This window comes from Rattus norvegicus, chromosome 15 (genome assembly GCF_036323735.1).
Source record: "Rattus norvegicus strain BN/NHsdMcwi chromosome 15, GRCr8, whole genome shotgun sequence".
Lineage (NCBI taxonomy): Eukaryota > Metazoa > Chordata > Mammalia > Rodentia > Muridae > Rattus > Rattus norvegicus.
In genome coordinates, this window is record NC_086033.1 from 37,538,336 (window position 1) to 37,562,112 (window position 23,777).

Below are 23,777 nucleotides of genomic sequence, written 5' to 3' on the forward strand. Positions count from 1 at the left end.
TCTTTAGTCATAAGGGAAATGCAAATCAAAACAACCCTGAGATTTCACCTCACACCAGTGAGAATGGCTAAGATCAAAAGCTCAGGTGACAGCAGATGCTGGCGAGGATGTGGAGAAAGAGGAACACTCCTCCATTGTTGGTGGGATTGCAGACTGGTAAAACCATTCTGGAAATCAGTCTGGAGGTTCCTCAGAAAATTGGACATTGAAATGCCTGAGGATCCAGCTATACCTCTCTTGGGCATATACCCAAAAGATGCCCCTACGTATAAAAAAGACACGTGCTCCACTATGTTCATTGCAGCCTTATTTATAATAGCCAGAAGCTGGAAAGAACCCAGATGCCCTTCAACAGAGGAATGGATACAGAAAATGTGGTACATCTACACAATGGAATATTACTCAGCTATCAAAAACAATGACTTTATGAAATTCGTAGGCAAATGGTTGGAACTGGAAAATATCATCCTGAGTGAGCTAATCCAATCACAGAAAAACACGCATGGCATGCACTCATTGATAAGTGGCTATTAGCCCAAATGCTTGAATTACCCTAGATGACTAGAACAAATGAAACTCAAGACGGATGATCAAAATGTGAATGCTTCACTCCTTCCTTAAAAGGGGAACAAGAATACCCTTGGCAGGGAATAGAGAGGCAAAGATTAAAACAGAGACTGAAGGAACACCCATTCAGAGCCTGCCCCACATGTGGCCCATACATATACAGCCACCCAATTAGACAAGATGGATGAAGCAAAGAAGTGCAGGCCGACAGGAGCCAGATGTAGATCGCTCCTGAGAGACACAGCCAGAATACAGCAAATACAGAGGCGAATGCCAGCAGCAAACCACTGAACTGAGAATAGGACCCCCGTTGAAGGAATCAGAGAAAGAACTGGAAGAGCTTGAAGGGGCTCGAGACCCCATATGTACAACAATGCTAAGCAACCAGAGCTTCCAGGGACTAAGCCACTACCTAAAGACTATACATGGACTGACCCTGGACTCTGACCTCATAGGTAGCAATGAATATCCTAGTAAGAGCACCAGTGGAAGGGGAAGCCCTGGGTCCTGCTAAGACTGAACCCCCAGTGAACTAGATTGTGGGGGGAGGGCGGCAATGGGGGGAGGATGGGAAGGGGAACACCCATAAAGAAGGGGAGGGGGGAGGGGGTTGTTTGCCCGGAAACCGGGAAAGGGAATAACACTCAAAATGTATATAAGAAATACTGAAGTTAATAAAAAAAAAAAAGTAAGTGTTAATAAAGGACAGAACCTGAAGACGATTTCTGCAAAGGTTGACGACATAAATGTGTTCACCCACATCTAAAAATCTCTCATTCAATAAATGTGTTCTGAGCAAATGAAAAAAAAAAAGAGTCAGAGAGCCAACCAGGAGGGGGATAAAGACTGGACTGTAAAAAAGGATCAAAGAATAATAAATAAATAAATAAATAAATAAATAAATAAATAAATAAATAAATAAATAAATGAGCAAACAAACAAATAATGTATATAGCCTGAAAAAGTGAGGCACTTGATATTTTGATACAACATGGATTAATTTTGGAATTTAAATGAAACAATAGGTCAGCCACAAAATGACGAGTAGGATGTGGTTCAGTTCCTGTATGGAGAAAGAGAGTGGACGCTAGAAGCTGGGAGAGAATACGGACGCTAAATGTGTAGGTTTTGTTTTTGCAAGGTGAAGAAGTTTGTGGATGAATAATAATTTTGGCTGTATTTTATGCTACAGACCGACATATTTTAAAAGCATTTACATGGAGAAAGAAGAAACAAAAATTATGTTAAATTGTTACTTGCACCGTATCATGATTTTTACATTATCAATGTTAGAAAAAAAGTACGTTACCATTCTGAATGTGTCAGCTATTTCTCCACTAACTCACCACCAAAAGATCTTATTTCTGTTACAAGTGGACAGTTGAAGCATCTGATGGAAAAAGTCACTGTCCTTGTGAGACAGACTGGCTCTACAGAGAAAGTGGAGGTTGGGCTAACACCAGTGATGTAATGGGATCTGTGACTTCTTAAACATGACCTTTGCACATGGAGGTGTCAATGTGCCATCCTTGTGGAGGTCAGAGAGCAACTGGGAAAGGTCAGTTCAGCTGTCTGCTTTCTGTTATTAAAGTGAGGGCTGTGAGTATTTGATGATTTTTCAGTAATAACAGCAGGTTTATTTTATCAGTTTGCCCAATATACGCCTACTTTATAAACACCAAAGAGTGCTTTCTGTGCCACATAATTTACTGAGATGAACAAATTCCAGTTGAATAAAGCAGCAGAGGAAGCCCTGACATAAGTGTCCCAGCTGGGTCAGACGGGCGCTCACACTGCAGTCATTCCAGTTGACCTGCCAAGAAGTGGCTTAGACTGGCCTTGGTCACCACAGTCTTGTACAAGAGTGATTCCTACACACGTAGGCATGAGCACTCATTACAAACTAGACACAATCCTGGGACACAACCACATTCTGACAAGTGCTTTAATGTAGACCAGAGGATTATGAGAGGAAATTGGAAATGTGAATGTGAGAGGAGACAAGGGTCAGGGGCAGTGTCGCACACAGATCTGATGCATATTGTCAGGTGGGAAAGCCTTCGTTCTCCACATTCCCTATTCCCCTGGTGCTCTTATTCAAAGAGCCCAGTTGAAATGCCAGACTCGGTCTTGAAGATGAAGCTTGCCCTTATAATGACTGTGCCCAAAAAGACACTTCTTAAAAGACTGATGGAGACCCACAGAATTGGTAAGAACAGAATAGTGCACTGTGTCTTGTTACAGATGAGGGCTGCTGGGAACTGTATTAAAGAAACTGTTGATTCTTCACAGTGTTTTGTCAAGCATTTATTAAGTGTGCTCAATGTTGGGAAGGTGGTAGTGAGCAGAAACCCAGGGTACCAGCGAGCTATGCACAGGAGTGAGGCTCTGCTCCATTCTGATGAAGTCACTAATACTGAGAGGAGACCATGATGACACAGACCTACTGCAGGAGTAGCAGAAGCAAGAAGAAAGCTCTAAGATTCCACAAAAGGATGAGCAAAGGCTGTGGTGTGGCTGCCCCTGACTAGGGTGGGTAGGGTAGGTAGGAGGACTTCCTGCTCCTTAGAGGACATGGGGGCCTGATCCAGTTGACCTGAGGAACAGCTGTTACTGTCAGGAGAAGGCAGGACAAGTGAGATGACAAGAGAGGAGCCAAGAAACAACCTGTCAGGTATGGACCCTGGCTGAGCAGTAGCAGGCCAGAGCTGGAGGGGACTGGATCTGTCACAGGCTGTCTCCTGAGCCTGCTTGCACTTCAGGAGACTCCTGGCATCTGCACTGGTGGTCCTCAGGAGGTAGCAAGGATCCTGAGGTAGAGCCTGAGGGGTCCAGGTCCCCACATTCTTGAAATGAGCGCAGGTTTTGTTGTAAATCTGCAAGTAACTCCAGCTGCTGCTTCATCTGGTTCAGCCTTTCTTCACATTCACAAGCTTTGCTCTTGATTGCTTTAAAAGAAAGAAAGTGGCTTCAGTGTGTGCAGGAACAGGATTAGGAATAGGTTACTGTCTCTAGACTGGATCCGTTCAGATATCTACGTTATAGTCCCTGGACCTCAAATGAGAAGACAGAGTGGTCTGAGGAGACAGTCTATCCGCACCTTTGCTGCCCTTCCTGATTCAGTGTGGACACCAGCATGTGTCATGTGAATTTGATTCCTTCATGGTAGAACAAGGTTACAGTGTATTCATTTATTTAGAGACTACAGTATGTTGCTGGCCTTTCAGTGACAACTCTTTCATGAGCACACCTCTGGCTCTAAGGACATTTGACACATCTCAGCTTTGGGTGTGATTTAGGAACAGAAAATGTTTGCTGTAGAAACCAACCAAGGTGATGGCAGTTGGGTTTAGAATCTTCACAACTGAATTTTTGAATTCTTTGTTGTCAGAATGACTGCATACCTACAGTTAGCTTGGATTCCTGGGCTAAATCAGCCAGACCAGAATGGTGCCATGTCAGAAGTTAGCCTTTCCATGTGGTTCCCATGCAGGCCTAATTAGTGTCTTGAGGTCTCCACATTCATACCGTGTGGCACATGTAATTTTGTCAGAATACATCTTCCTGAAGAATTATTTTAATATCTATTATTATTATCAGCTCAGCAGAGAGTTATTTTAATATCTATTATTATTAACAGGCATTCTCCATTGATTTTTAAAGTAACTTCTCTGCTGACCAAAACAATATTGCAGAGTCCAAAGAAGAACAAGTAGCAGAAAATCAAAACGACAGAGGCTGTGCATATTGAGGTGACACAGGCAACCTGATTGCTCTGTCGGGAAAGCCTGCTGCCACATAGTTTTACTGACAGGCACATCTGTAGAAAGAACACTCGGGCAGTGTGTAGTGAATAGTGTGGGGAGAGAGCTACTCATATCACTCTGTGTGACTCTGTCCCTCACCCATGTCCAGGGGGGCAGCAAGTGGAGATTTAGTACTGAAAAATACCATAATGAATGCACATTTCTTATGTTTGTTTGTTTTCTGACAAGTTCTCAGTGTGTAGCCAGGTTCCCAATCCTCCTGCCTCTCCCTTTCAACTGCTGGGATTGCAGGTGTCTACCACAACACCCAACTAAATGCATCTCAATTTTTAAAGATTGGATCTCCCTATTCCTGCCTGCCTACTACCATTTAAATAAAACAGCAAAACACAAAAACCAAAAACAACAACCAAAAATCTTTCTTGATCATACTTCACCTTGTTTTGTTTTTTACTTGATTAATTTTAGAATTATAGTACTCTGTGCTTTGGGAGATAAGCTTTGAAGACAAAAGGTCTCTTCAAGAAAGGGAGTCAGGCTGCAGGATGGGTCAGAGTTGCCTCCCTCTTGCTGCCTAGGGGAGAGCCACTGCAGGAAACCTCCTCAGCTCCAGCCAGGGCCTTTCTCTGCTGTAAAAACATGGCTTGTTTCTGCCTTGTCGATATGTTTTTCTGTACACCAAAGTATTTGTCTGTGTACTTGGAAAATAAGCATTGTGATCCAACCACCCACAAACTACTGCCATTTTGTATAGCATCTGTCTGTCTGTCTATCCATACATCACTATGTGTTTATATATACACTACTTTTTCCACGTTTCTCTCTCTGTGTGTTGTGCTTTTCTGTAATGGGATTCATCATTTGACAACAATTCTCTTGAGAAATATTTGACACTTATGCAACTTGTTATTTGGATCTGAATGGTAAATGTTTCTAAAACACAGTTTCTTATTTTATGAATCACCTACCTTCTTGGAATTTTCTTAGTATGTCTCCAAATAGTCCACAGTCAAACAGTAAGGTCTTGATCCCTTCATAGTCTAGAGGGAGAAACAGTTTCCTGTGTTAATTTTAATATGAATAAGTCACACAGGGAGAAAGAGAAAATAACCCCAACAGGAAGAGAGAGGATCAGAGAAGGGCAGCTCAGTGCAGGCCCAGCAGGGAAGTGGGAGAAGCCTCAGCTCACTGTCTCTGTGCAGCCAGGACTTCTGGGGAGGGAGCATCTGTGCTCCAGGGAGCCCCAGGTGATTAGGAGGCACCCCAAACTTTGAGAGTTCTTAGTCTTGAGAAAATAAGCAAATAAAATTATGTAACAAAGGAGCTCTGGGAAATGTGTAATGCTAACTTATGTTTTGGTTGTCATAGAGAAAGTCACTTAAAAGTCAGTATTTTACATTGTCCCTTACCATGTAACACAGTCAGATCACCCTAACGAGCAATTACAAGACTTGTAGCTCACATTATATGTTACAGGAGGTCCCAGGGACCATGGACTTGCACACTGTAACTGGAGTTTTTATTCCTAGGAGCCATTCAGAAAGAAACTCCTACTTTGCAGTTGATCTAACCAACTACACCAAGGCCTGGAGGATGGCTCAGCAGAGAAGGCTGCTTCCTACCACCTGATGACCTAAGCTCACTCCCCAGAACCCACATTGTGGAAGCAGAACCAACTCCTCTGTCATCCTTTATTCTGTACCTGTGGCTGGGCAGGGGCATAATGTAATATTTTAAAAAATTATGTGTGTGTGTTGGGGGGTGGGGGGCGTTAGGTATCCTCAGAGTCTGTGTGCGTGTGTGCGTGTGTGCGTGTGTGTGTGTGTGGTGCGGGGTGGGGCTTTAGGTATCCTCAGAGCCTTTAAGAATGTCAGATCCCCAGGACCTTGACTTCCAGGCAGTTATGAGCTACCAGACATGAGTATAGGAACCAAATTGAGATCCTCTTCAAGAATATGTGTGTTCTTCTGTACCTGGCTGTCTCTCCACCCCTGTCATAATTCTTTCAAGTCCCTGGATTTATTAAGACGGAAGTTGAGGCACATCAAAATTATAACCTACAGGCTGGTTCCCAGGACCCATGTTGGATGGCTTACAACTGCCTGTAACTCTGGCTCCAGGGATTCATACAGTTCTATTCTCTGTGGGCACTTGAAAACCCATGTCCATGTAAACACACACACAAACACACACACATACACACATATACATACACACACACACACACACACACACACACACACACACACAAATTAAACCTATTTTTTAAAGTATATCTGAAAACAGCAGCTGTATCCACAACAACAAAAGCAGACAAACTAGCACAGCTCAGCTGAAGGATGGCTCCATCCAGCTGTTTGCACCTCTGGGAAACAGAACTCCTGGCCTCAGTGCACTTCTGCCTCTAACTAAAGAATATGTATCTTTCATATTTTGTTCATTTATTAACTGGAAGTTTTAGATTTATTTATTACTTTGTGTATGTGTGTGCATGCCTAGTAACTGGACAAGAGAGGGTGTTGGAATCCCCTCAAACTGAAGCTATGCTTGTAAGCCACCATGCAGATGCTGGGGACTGACCTTGAGTCTTCTGCAAGAGGAACAGTGCTCTTGACCACTGAACCATCTCTTCAGCCCATGATGTGTGTTCTTAAAGAATGGGTTAAAGGAGGGAGGGAAAGCATGGGAAGGTGTGTTTTCTAGAATGTGTTTACATTTAGCCCACTCAGTACCTGACTCTGAAGCAGTCTCATCCATGAATCTTCCATGAATTGAAATCATTTTTTGTAGTATCTGTTCAAATAATTCAGTAAGAAGTCCTGCTTCCAGGCATTTCTTAAGAAAAGAAGCTTTGACAGCTGCATCTACAAACAAAGGATGCATTGTTAGGAGGAAATGGACAGCGATTCTCATCATGTGGTCACTTTGTCCTTTACCAGTTGATGGGAGAGCATACATGTCTCCATTACTGTGTAGCTCAAAGAGTAAATGGTCCAAAAATGACATTTCTCTGTTCATAATAACTATGAATTGATGTAGTTTTGTAAAATTTACTTTAATTGCTTGAGATGACAGCCCCTCGTATTTGTCACTGATTTTGTGTTGTTAGGATATTCCCTTTATAGAACAAAAGCTACCTGTCCCTGTGAGGGGTAGCATACCACTGGACTCTGGCTTCACACAACCCTATGTGTAGAGACTTGGGCAGTCCTGTCATCGTCCTCAAGTGGGTGCTCCTCAGAAGATAACCCATTGCTTCCTAATCCAGACTTCATCATTTATATCCTTTGACTAGGGATCTTTCTTATAGTATTTGCACTGAACAAAACAGTTATGAAGTGGGCCAAAGTTTTTCAGAAAGTACTTTTCTTTTGAGATAGGGTCTAAATATGTAGCTCAGGCTGGCCTGGAACTATTCTCTCTCTCTCTCTCTCTCTCTCTCTCTCTCTCTCTCTCTCTCTCTCTCTCTCTCTCCCTCCCTCCCTCCCTCCCTCCCTCCCTCTCTCTGTCTCTCTCTCCCTCCCTCCCTCCCTCTCTCTCTCTCTCTTTCTGCATAATATATATACATATATTATAATTTCTATGTACACATTATACACATTATAATCATTTACTGTCAACACACAGTAATGGGAAAACCCCTTAATGATACTTTCCAATGAGTTAATGACTACACCTAGCGAAGGCTACTTGCTGTTCTTCCAGAGGACCTTCAAGCATCCATAGTCACCTCCATCTGTTACCTAAGGTATCCACCCACACAAAAAGGTGCACATAAGAACTTACAAATGAGAAGAAATGAGATTTGTCTAAATAATTAACTTTCTTTAAACACACTTAAAACTTACCAAGTTGTGTGGGTTCTTGACCCCCTGGAACATGTCGTTGGCAAAATAATCTGAAAATACAGATGTTCAAAGAATCACTGAACCTTTTCATTTGTAGAGTTACACCAACCTTTGTCTCCCTTGTGCTGGTGTTAGAGCTACATGCAATTACACTGGCTAAAGTATTTAGTTTTAAAAAGTAATGTGTCTAAATCCATGTCAAATTGTTAGCCGATATCCAGTATGTGTGAGGATGGCCATTGTCTTTGTGCACTTTGAGCATTAGAAAGGAGACTCTGGTCTCTTACAGCATAAATGCTGGGAGAAGCCTTTGAGCAGTCCTTTTTCCTAAGAACTCAGGTCTCAGATGACAAGCTTCATTCAGACTATTCACAGTTTTGTGAATCCTCACAGTTCACAGAGACACTTGTGCAGTACTGTGGAGAGCGACTTTTCAAGGTCAGAACTTGGATTTGGCCAGTGTCTTCAGAGAGAAGGCAGCACAGCAGGCTGGAGGACTGCAGTGAGGAGCTGTAAGGGACTTCTCTGCCCAGGCTTGCCTTTGTCTCAGCCCTTAGCAGACCTAGGGTCCTCCTGTTACCCAGTGCCCTCCATGCAGCCTTCCCAGCAGCACCCAGCTCAGTCACCTCCTCTGGATCTGCATCCTCTGAGCACCTTTCATTTGGTCTCAATTGCATTCCCAGAGGTTCTTGGATTTGGGTCCTATCTCTCCTGAACATTGATTTTAGGTTTATATACCATGCTTGCCTAGGAGTTTTTGTAACATAAAGAAGTATGGAAAATATTAGCATAGACTCTCACCTGTGTCTTCCCTGTCCCCAGTGTCAGTAATTTTCAAGTCTAGGCAAAGCCCCTTCCTGCATCAGCCCCTCCCATGAGCCAGTGTTCATTGAGTCCTCTCTGCACTAATGTACCAACCTGATTAGACCTTGTCAGGTTCATTCTGAGTGTCACTCAGCCCCTTGTAAAGTATCTCAGTTACTCTATGAACCTCAATGTTTACATTAAAATGTCAACAGCAGAGAAGCCCATTCACTCCTTCTTGAATAAGTTAAAACACTTTGTTTAATTGAGTAAGTGTTTCCAGCATGGTCAGTAAACATTTTTAAAGCTTTTCATTTATCTCTATAAGTTCAAGACCAGCCTGGACTACTTGATGAGATACCATCTGCAAACATAAAAACTTGGTACAGCAGGGATTTCCTGTGATTAAAAAACGACTGTCATAATAAATTGAGCTCTTTGTGAATGTATACAAAAAATGAAATTCTAAAAATACAACCCCTATTGGTGTCTCCATAATTCAAATATAAAGAGTACTGTTCAATACTGAATGACAAGCTGCGGGCGGGCAAGAGGGCTCTGAAGGTCAAGGTGCTTGCTGTCAGCTCCCACAGCCTCAGTTCCATGCCTGGGTCCAACACTGGAAGCAGAGAGCTCATTCCCACAAGATGGGAGGACAGACCCATGACCTGTGGATGTGTGAGTAAAGGAAGGTGTCTTCCTGCTACAGAGAAGAACAGGCCTGAACTGGCTCCTGTGTCTTATAGGACGTGCATGCTGCCACTCAGAATGAGGCTCTCCCAGGAAGAAGAGAGTAAAGAGAAGATTTAGAAAGTCAAGCAAACCCTTGAGTACTTCTTTTTTTTTTTTTAATTTTCTTTTTTTCGGAGCTGGGGATCGAACCCAGGGCCTTGTGCTTGCTAGGCAAGCGCTCTACCGCTGAGCTAAATCCCCAACCCCCCTTGAGTACTTCTTAGTCCTGTCAAGTGTGGAAATGAGAAGCTGAGTTCCTGGTGGTGTCCCATAATGCTGTCCTCACATGCAACTCATTTGCATAAATTAAGCCTGAGAAGCATATCACAGCCTAGCCATTCCCTACCCATCCCCACCACTCCACCATGGAGTATCAAAGCTATTTGATTACTTGTAAGTTCCATGATCCTCATCAACTTGTAGAATTGCGCGGTCCTCCTTGGCACAGTGTAAGTGGTAATTCTTGGGACAAGACTGTAAATCACATCCCACGGTGGCTCCCTTGTTATTACAAAATGAGCATTTCTATAAAAGAATAGATCACAATGAGTTAGTACTCTTTCTTTGCTAAAAAGTAAGGCTGCCATTAAACAATGTTCAAGCCAGTAGCCCTGTGTTTTTCTCCTGGCTATCTCTGGCATATCCCAGCCTCTGTGCCCGCACTAGATTGGAATTAGATTTGGCAACCCATGAGGAAGTTTCAGCAAAACTGCAGCCACCTGGGATCAAAGGCCTGGGATAGAACGTTGTGTAAGTGTCTACAGAGATGCAAAAGCATTAGATGGTTTCCAAAACCAGTCTTCCCCTTTAATAGAGACTCTTTAGAAAGCAAAGCTCCAGGCTTCCTTATCACTGGACAGACACTCGATTTGGAGTCCTGGAGCCTTAGGCCAGAGCAGCTCCTTCTTGTGCCACTAAGACATGTGTGGCCTCAGCTGTCACTTGGTATGACTTCCACCCAGACATTCCTCCCTGGAAAGGTGGGGCCTGCACCACAGAGCAGGAGTTGAGAATTGTGTACAATAAAGTGCACCAGTTTCAATTTTGTAGAAACTAAACAATGAAAACATCACTGAAGACACCATTTTCTTACTCCCTTGATTTTATTGCTCTACCACATCTTATCTGAAGGTGGAGTAGAGATGGTTAGGTGTTGTATGGCTGCAGGAAGCCCTTTGAGCAGTACTAAAGCTGTATGCTGTAACGAGGGGTAAATCAGCAATGACCAACTCCGATTGACCACCCTTTGGATACACGCGGTCCAAGCCCAATAAGGCTCTCTATAGAGCAAGAAACAGCAACCTACAGGCTCCCAAGTAAGGACCCCATGATAATACATAAGGGAACACAAGGAAAAGTCAAAAATAGGTTTGAAAGAAGATTAATATATAGAATGCTAAACCAGAGCATACAGGAGCAGTTATTGAATTGTAGAGGTAAAAGGTAGCAGCGTGAATAGTGAAGGGGAGACTGCACCCTGATGATACACTCGCTGACACTTCCACAATGAGCTCTACGCATCTGAGAGGAGAGAACCTCAAAGGAGAAAAGAACTCCAGAAGATCAGGCTGTGGGCATCCTTGCTGCGCCTTTACATAATCAGTTATTAATGTGGGAGGGCGCAGCCTCTTGAGAGTGCAGCCATCCCTGGGCTATAAGGAAACAGTGAGTGAGTAGCTCTCGCCTCCTGTGCCTTTTCGCATCCCTTTCTGTTGCCTGTGCTTCCAATGCATCTCAGTTTCCCAATAGGAAAGTCCATGAAAACTCTCACGGATCACAACTGCTTTCTCCGTATTCTGTTTACCCAGCTGCCCTCATTCTGGTCTGGGATGTTTCCTTGCAGGCAAATCCTACAACAGTGCTTCTCAAGTTGTGGGTCTTGACCATGGGAACACATATTTCCGAAGAGCTTAGGAACCGGGAATCAGCTCAGTAACTAAATTGCATTTATAAAGGGCCAAAGAAAATAAATTTATGATTGGTGGTTCCTAAGTCCGTATGAAATGTGTTTCCTTTTCATCATTCCCCACACAGTCAGAGCCTCTGTTCTAGAATCTGAAGATATTCTTCCTTAACTGTCCATGAAGAGTCTCAAATGCAATTATCAGAAAATGATAAAAATAATGTTTGAGTTCACATTGGCTGGCCACTTTCTAATTAGGAGAATTTACATTAAGCATGCTGGTACAAATACTGTGAAAAAGAAACATACCAGTATGTTGCCACACATTGACACCTTTCTTTGGGTGTGGTCAGCCATGGTAAACTTGACATCCTGTTTACGCTTCTGCAAATGGCCTGTTATAAACGTAGCCAGGAGACACAGTTGACCTTGGAGGAGAGCCTCTGAGCCCTCCTCTTTCCTGGAAAGGTCCATATGCCCCCAGCTCCCAGGCAGATGCTCACAGTGATAACCACCCAAACTGGTGCAGAAAGACATCAGTCACCTGTGACCTTCAGAGGACATTGTCCTCCATGTCAAGGATGAAGCCTTTTGCTCTGCATGCTGCCTGCAGCTCTGTGGCAGGACAGCAGAGGAAGAACTGAGATGGCGCTGTTGAGCTGTGAAATTGGAACTTGCTCTGCTGAAGTGACAGGAAGGACTTGTTCCAGCCTGTCTGACCAGTGTTTTCTCTCAGACAGAAGGGGCTCAAGCCTGCTCTCCTGATGTAAGCAGAGAGCGTCAGCTGAGGCAGGGTCTCACAGTCCACCTTCCAGCTCTCCTCATGTTTCTCGAAACTTACTTTACCACAGACTCTGTTTTTAGGTGGAAGGTTTATTTTATTTTTACTTCTGTGTCTGAGAGAACAAGTCTGTAAGTACATGTCTCTGTGGAGGCCAGCAGTGGGCATCTGATACCCTGGAACTGGAGTTACAAGCAGTTCTGAGTTGCCATTTGGTGATGGGGACCAAACTCAGGACTTCTGGATGGGTAGCAAGCATTCTGAACTGCTGCACCATGTCACCACACCCATGAAGACTGTCCTTTGAACATAGTACAAAAGACTCATGATTTATGAATAATAAGACATATCAACTTACCAATCTTCTCCCTCTCCAGATCTCTTTCTTCACTGACTTTACAGCAAAGCTTCTGGCTGGATTACGTGGATCATGAGGACCACACTCCACCAGTCCTGATGAATACAGCTGCACAGTGAGAGAAACCCAGAGTTGGTGTGAAGCATTCCTGATGGACACAAGTCAGGGATGGTTCTGAACAGGGCTGAAGAGGAGGCAGAGTGGACCATGACTCAGAGCACTGGCCACTGTGCACTAGATGACCGGATGTGAGCCATGGAACTCCTGTGAGAACCCTCAGTCTGCAGACACAGTTGTCCTTGGTAACTGATCTCTCCTGACTCTGGACCAAGGCAGACAGTGGCTCCTACAGCACCATTCTCTGCCTAGGAATGCAGAGCAGAGAATGACTGAAGCCATGGAGTCAGAGAAACCATAGCAAGGGACAGAGGCCATTCCTGGTGGATTCCCAGGCCTTCTTAGATTTCAATGACCATGCCTGCCTCTACACCCATTTCACAGATTTTCACTCTTGTCATTGTTGAGATAGGGTCTCACTGTAGTTCAGTCAATAGACTGAAACTGACAGAGTTCACTTGTCATTGCCTGTCAGTGCTGGGACCAAAGTCATACACAAATATGCCTGACTTTTATGCTGTTTTTTAAAGATAAGATGTATCTATACATCCCACTTTACCTGGACCCTGGCCTCCTCCTTTGTTTTTTGCAGTGGAAATTCAGGTACGACCACAGCTACCCCCAAACTTCCTTGTGTATTTTAGAGGTCACAAGTCTCTTTGCTCATCAGTATTTTAGAGGATGGAGAGAGGGCTTAGTGGTTGAGCATGTGTACTGCTCTTCTAGTGTTCCAGAGGACCTACATTGTGCACTCAGGTCCAGGTACCCAGCTCACAAGTGACAGAAGACCAGCTCCAGTAGGTAACACACACACACATCCACATACACTAAAATCGTTCTAAAAGATTTTTATTAAAGGATTAAAATTCTTTACAAAAATATTATACAAGTATTGTATTAAATATGGGTGTGTGTGTTCTGTGTGATTTATATCCTAATGTGCATGAGTGAGTGTATTTGTGTGTGTGTGTGTGCGTGTGTGTGTGTGTGTGTGTGTGTGTGTGTGTGTGTGTGTGTTTATATTGTTATCTGCTTGGAGAAAAAAGAGACTTACTTTGGCTGGCATTCTCTACAGATCTTTAGCTTTTTTCTAAGATTTTTTACAAAAATGAGTGTTTTTCCTGCATGTATCTATGTGGATCACATGAGTGCTAGTTTTGGCACAGGATAGAAGAAGACATTGGATTCCAGGAAGTGGATTTACAAATGCTTGTGAACTAACCCTGTGTTCTGAGAACTGATCCTGGGTCCTCTGCAAGGGCAGCTTAACCACACACCCATCTCTCCAGCCCCTCTCCATCTATATTTTTTAATATAGCCACTCCCTGACCTTGGAGAGCTCACAAGTTGGGCTCACCTGGTTGGCCAGCAGGGTCTAGAATCCTCCTGTCTGTACTCCACAGTGTGGGGCTGCAGGCAGTGTATGCCAGGTGGAGATTTATGTATGGATCCTGGGGTGGAAGTCAGGACTTCATACTCAAGTTCCCAGCACTTCCCTAACTGAGCCACCAGCTTTCTAGCTCCAGAGGGCTAAGTCTCCCGAGTCACATAAACCTAAACAATGGGCTGGCTTTCACTTGAAGGTTAATGTCACAGAGAAACTCAAAAAACTGAAGAGCATGAGAAACATGAGAAAAAACTTGTGACACTTTCATAGGCAAAGACATTTTGTAAGTATTAGAGATTATAATGCAAATGTGAATACTCGCATGTGGAGGTCGGAGAATGACCCTGGGAAGTGGTTCTATCCTTTCCCGTGGTTTGGAGTTAGGGTCTCCGTGTTTCTGCTGCTCTGCTCCAGCTGCAAGCTTAGTGCAGGGATCTGTTCTACTTCATCAGGATTAAAGTTGTTCTCAGAAAGATGCTAAGAGAAAATTGTGACCAGGAAGGTGACTCGTCAAGAACAATCACTTGCTGCCAACCTGACAATCTAAGGCTCTAATGTGGTGGAGGAGGGAAGGAAATTCTGCAAGGTGTTCTCTGACCTCCTCCTGCATCCTCTGGTACATGCATAAGGAAATAAATGGATGTCGTTTTTTCAAAGGCCAGCCATGGATAGGAAAAAATACCATGTATACATCTGATCAAAGACTTGTGTCTAGAGCACAGGAAAGCCTTACAACTCAATAAAAAAATTCGGTTTAAGACGGCCATGTGGCAGGGGACAGAGAAGACCCTCAGTGAGTAAAAGCATTGGCTGAGCAAGCCTGACAGACTGATCTCAATTCCCCAAACCCCAGTAAAAAGGCAGGTGCTGTGGCTCGAACCACACATCTGCTATCCGGGTGTCCCAGAGAGAGAGGAGAGCGTCATCCAGAACGAGCGTCATCCAGAACTGCACCTGCTGCGAGAGTTGTAGAACCCATGAACAAGGAGGAAGATACCAGCTCCGGAGAAAGCTGCCCTCTGACCTCCATGAGCATGCTCTTCACGTGTATGTAGACACACGTGTGCACACATACACACATGTACACACACATACACACATAAAAACATGTATGCACACACATCTTTTTTAATAGACAGGCTCTGTGATGTGTATCAAAGGTAAAGCATTTGCTTATATTTTCCATACTCTGGGTTTGATCCTCAGCAACAGGAAAAAGAAGAGAGAGGTTTAAAATCCAACTTGATAGTACAGAGTGAAAAATACACACATGGGAAAAGATAACCAAGATTAACATCCCTAACACAAATTAAAATCATGGAGAAAACAGTGTGCAGGCAAGAAATAGCCTGGGTTTGAAATGATAAACATTTTAGTGTGAAATGCACACTTACTTTATAACGTGGAAATTCTTTAAATGCTTTCCAAGGGGATTAAAGGCATATAGGAAACAAAGGCTCATACATAGATGTTCATTATAAATTTGCTGTCACCTCATATTGGACAGAATGCATAGGTTGATAGACAGATGAATAGTCTGTGACCTATCCATTTAATAACATAATATAAAGGCAGGGAAGCAAATAGTTATACATCTGTCTAGTATTCTGAAAGGACCAGTTCAGGGCGCTCAGGTCCTCTTATGCTGAATATTTTATATGAGGATATAAAACCGTATCACATATGCACAGAGCCTGTTGTCGAGTTTTCTCTCAATGTGACCCAAGCTAGAGTTATCTGAAAGGAGGGAACTGCAAAGGAGAAAAAGCCTTCATAAGATCGGGCTGTAAGGGATTTTCTTAATTAGTGACCAATGGGGGAGAGTCCAGCAAATACTAGATGTTGCCATCCCTGGGCTGCTGGTGTTAGATTCTGTAGGAAAGCAGACGGAGCAAACCCTGAGAGCAAACCAGAAAGCAGCCCCCTCCTTGGCATGTCCATGGTCTCCTGTATTCAGGTTTCAGCCCTGTTTGAATTTATGTTTTTAATTCCTTCTATAATGAGCAGGTATATGGAAATGCAACCAAATAAATGGTTTCCTCCCAATTTGCTTTTGAGTCATGGTGTCTTGGAGGCAGTCGTAGAAGCCCTAACACACATCGCTTCTCGGCCTTTCGGCTAAGATCAAGTGTAGAAGCCCTAACACAGCCTATGCATGCCTGTCTGTCCGTTACATCTTCTCCGGAATTAGACAATATAAATGCTACTGAAGTGTCGTCTGCTATAAATGTCAATGCAGCACAGCAAGAAGAAGTTCATGGGAATTCCCTGTAGGCATAGATATCCTGAGTCATTTGACTGAGTGCAGAGATGTAGAACGCAAATGGGACCAAACGCACACAGGCCCAGGAGATGCTCTGCATCACTGGGGAGCAAAGAGACCACACACTAAGGAGGCCATGCTGCAGCACTCCCGTCCTGTGATCTCTGACAAAATGAGCAATCCAGAGGGACATGGAGTAAGTGTGGGCTGACTGCAGAGAGGCATGAGGGGATGTTCTGGGGTCCTGGGAGCTCTCTGAATAGTGACAGTGACCACATGGAGCAAGTATGTCTCAAAACACAACTGCACACTTCAGTCACTACACTTTTGTTTTAATGAAAAGCATATCAAGAAAGTTTACTAAAAATACTGGCATGTCAACAGACAATTGGAAGTGACTTCAAATTACCAGGAAATGTTATGAGGACACAACAGGTTAAAGGGAAAAGGCTCCCTGCAGCCCCTGTGCTTCATTCACCCCTTGGCCATGTTGTTGGGACGGCTGGTGAAAACTCAATGAGGCTTCTAGGTGGCGCTAGAGAGGCAGTGCTCATGTCTGACCTTGATGGGTAAATTGCACTTATGGGACACAAGGTCCTTGATGTAGAAATACACACTCAAGGATACAGGACAGATGATTCATAATTTAACACAGATCTGATACCTTGATGTGGCCCTACATACCTGTAGACTCAGCACTCAGGAGACTGGGGCAGTTAGAACTAAATCAGTATTTCCACCTCAAAGGCCCTCTGCCCCTGCAGACATTATGACTTCTGTCATCATCGTCTTCACACAGAGATCTTCCGTGCTGGTTGTGAGGCACCATGTGAGTGCTGGGAATGGAAACTAGTTCCTCTGGAAGAGTGTCTGGTGATTTTCACCACTGACCCACTTTTCAGTCCTAAACATGTAGTTTTAAAGTTTTTACCAGTAACTTACCAGACAGTTTTCATGAGCTGCTATATTCGATTATGGTTCGAAGTAAATCACACTCCAGTCGTGGCCTTCAGGGCAGAGGGCACATGTCCACTTCTCCATCTTTTTGTCACTATTAGCGTCACCTATAAATAACAACCAGGTTAAAACAGAACAGCACTTCATGGCCTTGGTAGCTCCTCCAGTCTTCAAAAAGGGGAGAGGACCCTCTTCTCAAGATGGACTGTAAACTCCTCGAATAATTACAAATCAACGTCTAATCTGTGAAAAGGAGCATGTCTTGTGTGGTACAGCCTCTGTTCGGTGCTGAAGACCAGTGCTGTCAACAGAAACAGAGCAAGGCACATAGGTTGGCTATGGGCTCACTGAAAAGCTTCTAGAGGTCTTAGTGAACTGATAAAATATTCATGTAAAAAAATTTGTGATGGTGTCTGAGACAGGCATGTAGAGCAAAGGTTGATCGCATGTCTACTTAGCAGAGACAGTGGGCGTAGGTTCACCTGTGTGGCCAATGAGCTCCCTTACCATAAGATCTTGGTCTAATTTACAGTGCAAGGCACTGCTTCCTCCTGCTGGTCCCAAGTCCACTAGAAATCAGTTGGTCCCCCCTATGACACTGTGTCACTCTTCCTCCAGGGACATGTCCTGCCGTGCTGGTTGTTACTGTAGCACAGTGCTCACAGCTGTGTGAGATTGTGGACTTCTTTTATTCTCCAACAAACTACATGGCACTTTTCAGTACTATGAAAGCCACCAAACAGGGAAGAACCTGATTATTGCTTAATTTCTCTGTGACCTGTGCCCAACAAGATAGTGTCTGTGGCAATAGGGTCTTTTGATCAGGTTCTCAACTGGTCAATGTGCAGAGAGTAGATGTGTGTGGAATAGTCAGTCATGAACAAGACACTAAAAATCACCAGACCCCACCAAGGCTCCGGGAACACAGTGAAAGTTAGGATGGATGGATGCTAAGATCCATAGAAACAGGGTCTTGCAGGATGACAGAAAAGCTGTGATCATGAACTCAAAACAAGTGGGGTTACCTGCAGAAGGACTGCACAGGATCAAACCAGATAAAAGGGGGCCAACATTCACTAGCATCAACCCCTAAGTAAGGAGATCTGTCAGTTGATGGTGTGTGGGGGAAGGCGGTTTCCTTTAGGTGTGGCCTGGCCACTACCATGAATTAGTGGTTGACCACACACACACACACACACACACACACACACACACACACACACTACACAGATGGAGAAAAGAGCAAAGGAACAGTTGAGCAACGCAACGTAAAGACTCTCAGCAAGGCAGGAGCTAGATGAAGATCCCAGTAAATCTGTCAGAACACTCTGTGTCTGCGCAGGACACTAGTTATACAAGATGGAAATTCCACATAAACTGTCACCAAAGAAGTTTTAAGCTCAATGGAATCACAACGTATATACATATGTAAATACACTCATACATACATACATACATACATACATACATACATACATACATTAATCACACATACATTCCAGATACTAGAGCAATGGCTCACTAAACAGGAGCACTAATTAATTTAAGCAGACGACCATGGCCCAGTTCATGGTGAGCTCTAACCAAGCCTAACTCTCCATCCAGAGGGAATCCTAGGCTGCCTGCTCTAAAGAAAGAACATCGAGGACACACATGGTACATAGATGTTCATGCAGGCAAGATAGTCATACACAAAATAACGTCAAACATACACTGGCTGCAAGAGGATTACAGGCTGGGATTAATGAGTAGTTGACTGCAAATTTGGCTGTACACATCTTCACCAAGTGAGTGATAATGGTTGCCTGGGTTGTCTCAGGGATGGAGGATGCTTTTGCTGAATGTAGTGACATCCTTTGGGCAGTGGTCACTGCAATCACTGTTGCTAGAAAAGGGCTGAAAAGGTGTGGCATTGGTGCCTTCCTGGTTGTGATGCTCTCACGATAAGAGAAAACCATCTCCAAGCGAATGTCAACAGGGGAGACCCTGAAACATCAGCCTGCACAACACAAGCTTTTAGGACACTGAAGGCTACTTGCAATACACAACCCAACCTGTTTCTCGGTATTCTCCAATTCCCCTCCAAGAGACCTTCTTTGCAGGTTCCCAGCATCCCCATAAAATCTACCTCCCCTTCCCAACAGTATGTCTTGAGTAATTATTTCACAGTGCAGAGCTCCCAGATCTGTGAAGCAAGGACCCAAGAGGATAGAATAGCTTTCAGTGCCTACAGATTTCCCACATGCTGTAAGCCCCACTCCAGCCTCAGCATCATCCTGCAGTCTCCCTTGGGGGAAGTGGAGTGGGAGCTCTTCCTGCTGGTCCACACCCTAGAACTCACCATTCAGGACTGAGTTGGAGCCACCAGGTTCCTCTTGGGCCATGGCTGGGTACCTGCACTTCTTGAAGTGCCTCTGTAAGTTTCTACGTTCTAGTTTCCTTTTCTCAAATTGGGGTGGAGCCCACAAACAGGAGTCTGAGAGGAAGTGCAAGTTGAGAGCAGTATGCTAGCACATTTTCACCTCGGAGTTGCCATTTTCAAAAGGGCTCTAGTTTAATTTCTCTGTTGATGTAATGAAACCCAAGGTCCAAAGTAACTTAAGGAAGGAAAGGCTTCATTTGAGCTATGTTGGGCAGTGGACTGTGAGAAGTAGCATGGTCCTCAGTTGAACTAAGGCTAGAATCCCCGGAGACCATGCAGGGACAGTAGTAGCTTCGCCTGCTCCCAGGCACCAGGTCCCTGTCACAAACCACAATCCCTCCCCCATAGATTTATGGCCAATAGACATGTAAGGGCAATTTAGCAAGACCCCATGTAGAAAAGGACATGACCTGTGGTCTGTAGGCTCAGGATAGATCTCCATGCTAGTGAAGTAAATGGAGGCATGGAGGGCTTAGCCAATAAACTTTCCGTCCCAGACCTCCTCTCTGTAAAAGGTATTTAATCTCAGGCCCAGTGTAGTATGGTTTTACACATCCACCTTCCTCCATGGCAATAAAGGATTCAGAGCCATGGACTGTCTCTTTTCATTGGGATCCACCTTGGGGACATCCTTCACTACAGAGACACTGTCTAATCTCCTGTAGAAGGCCTCTCTCCACTCCCAGCCACAACTGCCTCCAAGCCAACCAGTTCAAGCCAGGAAACATCCTCATGGGACTAACCAGAGCTCTCTCCCTTCTCCCTCCCGCCCCGGACCCAGACTACATCCAGCCCTAGGGCCCACATGCTATTCTCAGCTCTTCTGAGACTTCCAGCAGTGCCTGGGTGTCCAAGAGCCTGGGAACTCCACAGCCCAGGGACCAGTGAACCAGCTCCATCTGTCCCTCAAGCTAGCCTGCGCTTCCCCACTCCTAAGTAGTATCCCAGGGCTTCTCTCCTGTCCAACATGCTCAGGGCCACTGCCTGGGTCAAGCACAGTCAAACTTCCCTTATACTGTTTCTCCAAGCAGACAGGGGACCCACAACCATAAAGGACTAAAAGTTGCAGTCATCATGCAAAGAAAAAGGGAGAAAGCGGGAGCAGGGAGGCTTTCTGGATGCTTCCCTTGGCTCCCTAACCCTGCTGTGCACTACAGCACACAAACACCCCCCATGCTGGAGCTGCACACAGTGACCTGTCCCTTCCTCCATCAACCCAGTCAGGAAAACGTCACTCGGGCCACTCTGATGGAGGCAAGTATGGAGAAGGTTCCTCTTCCCAGGTGTGTCACGTTGACAAAGTCAAACAGCCATCGATCAACTTGAGAAAAACCACAGCAAACATCCTGACCGTACTTGTTTTGATGTGTTCTTGGATTCGGTTTGCCAGAATTTTATTGATTTCGGTTTGCCAGAATTTTATTGATTATTTTTGCGTCGATATTCATAAGGGAAATTGGTCTGAAGTTCTATTTCTTTGTTGGGTCTTTGTGTGGTTTATGTATAAGAGTAATTGTGGCTTCATAGAAGGAATTCAGTAGTGCTCCATCTGTTTCAATTTTGTGGAATAGTTTGGATAATATTGGTATGAGGTCTTCTATGAAGGTCTGATAGAATTCTGCACTAAACCCGTCTGGACCTGGGCTCTTTTTGGTTGGGAGACCTTTAATGACTGCTTCTAGTTCTTTAGGAGTTATGGGGTTGTTTATCTGGTTTATCTGTTCCTGATTTAACTTCAATACCTGGTATCTGTCTAAGAAATTTCCCTTTCCTCCAGATTTTCCATGAATATAGGCTTTTGTAGTAGGATCTGATAATTTTTTGAATTTCCTCTGAATCTGTAGTTATGTCTCCCTTTTCATTTCTGATTTTGTTAATTTGGACACACTCTCTGTGTCCTCTCGTTAGTCTGGCTAAGGGTTTATCTATCCTGTTGTTTTTCTCAAACAACCAGCCTTTGGTTCTGTTGATTCTTTCTATGGTCCTTTTTGTTTCTACTTGGTTGATTTCAGCTCTGAGTTTCATTATTTCCTTCCTTCTACTCCTCCTGGGTGTATTTGCTTCTTTTTGTTCTAAAGCTTTTAGGTGTGCTGTCAAGCTGCTGATATATGCTCTCTCCTGTTTCTTTCTGCAGGCACTCAGAGCTATGAGTTTTCCTCTTAGCACAGCTTTCATTGTGTCCCATAAGTTTGGGTATGTTGTACCTTCATTTTCATTAAGTTCTAAGAAGTCTTTAATTTCTTTCTTTATTTCTTCCTTGACCAGGTGATCATTGAGTAGTTGAGCATTGTTCAACTTCCATGTATATGTGGGTGTTCTTTCCTTATTGCTATTGAAGACCAGTTTTAGCCCATGGTGGTCTGATAGGACACATGGGATTATTTCTATCTTTCTGTATCTATTGAGGCCTGTTTTATGACCAATTATATGGACAATTTTGGAGAAAGTACCATGAGGAGGTGAGAAGAAGGTATATCCTTTTGTTTTAGATAGAATGTTCTATAAATATCTGTTAAGTCTATTTGGTTCATGACTTCTCTTAGTCTATCTATGTCTCTGTTTAATTTCTGTTTCCATGATCTGTCCGTTGATGAGAGTGGTGTGTTGAAATCTCCCACTATTATTGTGTGAGGTGCAATGTGTGTTTTGAGCTTTAGTAAGGTTTCTTTTATGTATGTAGGTGCCCTTGCATTTGGAGTATAGATATTTAGGATTGAGAGTTCATCTTGGTGGATTTTTCCTTTGATGAATATGAAGTGTCCTTCCTTATCTTTTTTGATGACTTTTGGTTGAAAATCGATTTGACTGGATATTAGAATGACTACTCCAGCTTGTTTCTTCAGACCATTTGCTTGGAAAGTTGTTTTTCAGCCTTTTACTCTGAGGTAGTGTCCACCCTTGTCTCTAAGGTGTGTTTCTTGTGGGCAGCAAAATTCTGGGTCCTCATTACATATCCAATTTGTTAATCTGTGTCTTTTTATTGGGGAATTGAGTCCATTGATGTTGAGAGATATTAAGGAAAAGTGATTGTTGTTTCCTGTTATCTTCATATTTGGAGGTGAGATTGTTTGTGTGCTTGTCTTCTCTTTGTTTTTTTGAAAAATGATTAGTTTTTTGCTTTTTCTAGGGTGTACCTTGCCTCCTTGTGTTGGGCTTTACCATTTATTATCCTTTAAAGAGCTGGATTTGTGAAAAAGATATTGTGTAAATTTGATTTTGTCATAAAATATCTTGGTTTCTCCATTTATGTTAATTGAGTTTTGTTGGATACAGTGGCCTGGGCTGGCATTTGTGTTCTCTTAGGGTTTGCATGACATCTGTCCAGGGTCTTCTGGCTTTCATCATCTCTGGTGAGAAGTCTGGTGTAATTCTGATAGTTCTGCCTTTATATGTTACTTGACCTTTTCCCCTTACTGCTTTTAATATTCTTCCTTTGTTTTGTGCATTTGGTGTTTTGGCTATTATGTGATGGGAGGAGTTTCTTTTCTGGTTCAATCTATTTGGAGTTCTGCAGGCTTGTTGTGTGTTTATGGGCATCTCTTTCTTTAGGTTAGGGAAGTTTTCTTCTATGATTTTGTTGAAGATATTTACTGGTCCTTTGATTTGGGAGTCTTCACTCTCTTCTATACCTATTATCCTTAGGTTTGATCTTCTCCTTGTGTCCTGGATTTCCTGTATGTTTTGGGCCAGTATCTTTTTCTGTTTTACATTATCTTTGACAGTTGTGTCAATGATTTCTATGGAATCTTCTGCTCCTTAGATTATCTCTTCTATCTCTTATAATCTGTTGGTGTTGCTTGTATCTATTCCTCCTTGACTCTTCTTTTGGTTTTCTATATCCAGCATTGTCTCCCGTTGTGCTTTCTTTATT

General features: G+C 43.6%; 1 pseudogene; it reads right to left on the minus strand.

Annotated features, from left to right (window-relative positions):
* Nucleotides 1–2,858: 2,858 nt before the first annotated feature.
* Nucleotides 2,859–19,883, minus strand: LOC134482126 (PHD finger protein 11-like; annotated as a pseudogene).
* Nucleotides 19,884–23,777: the final 3,894 nt, after the last annotated feature.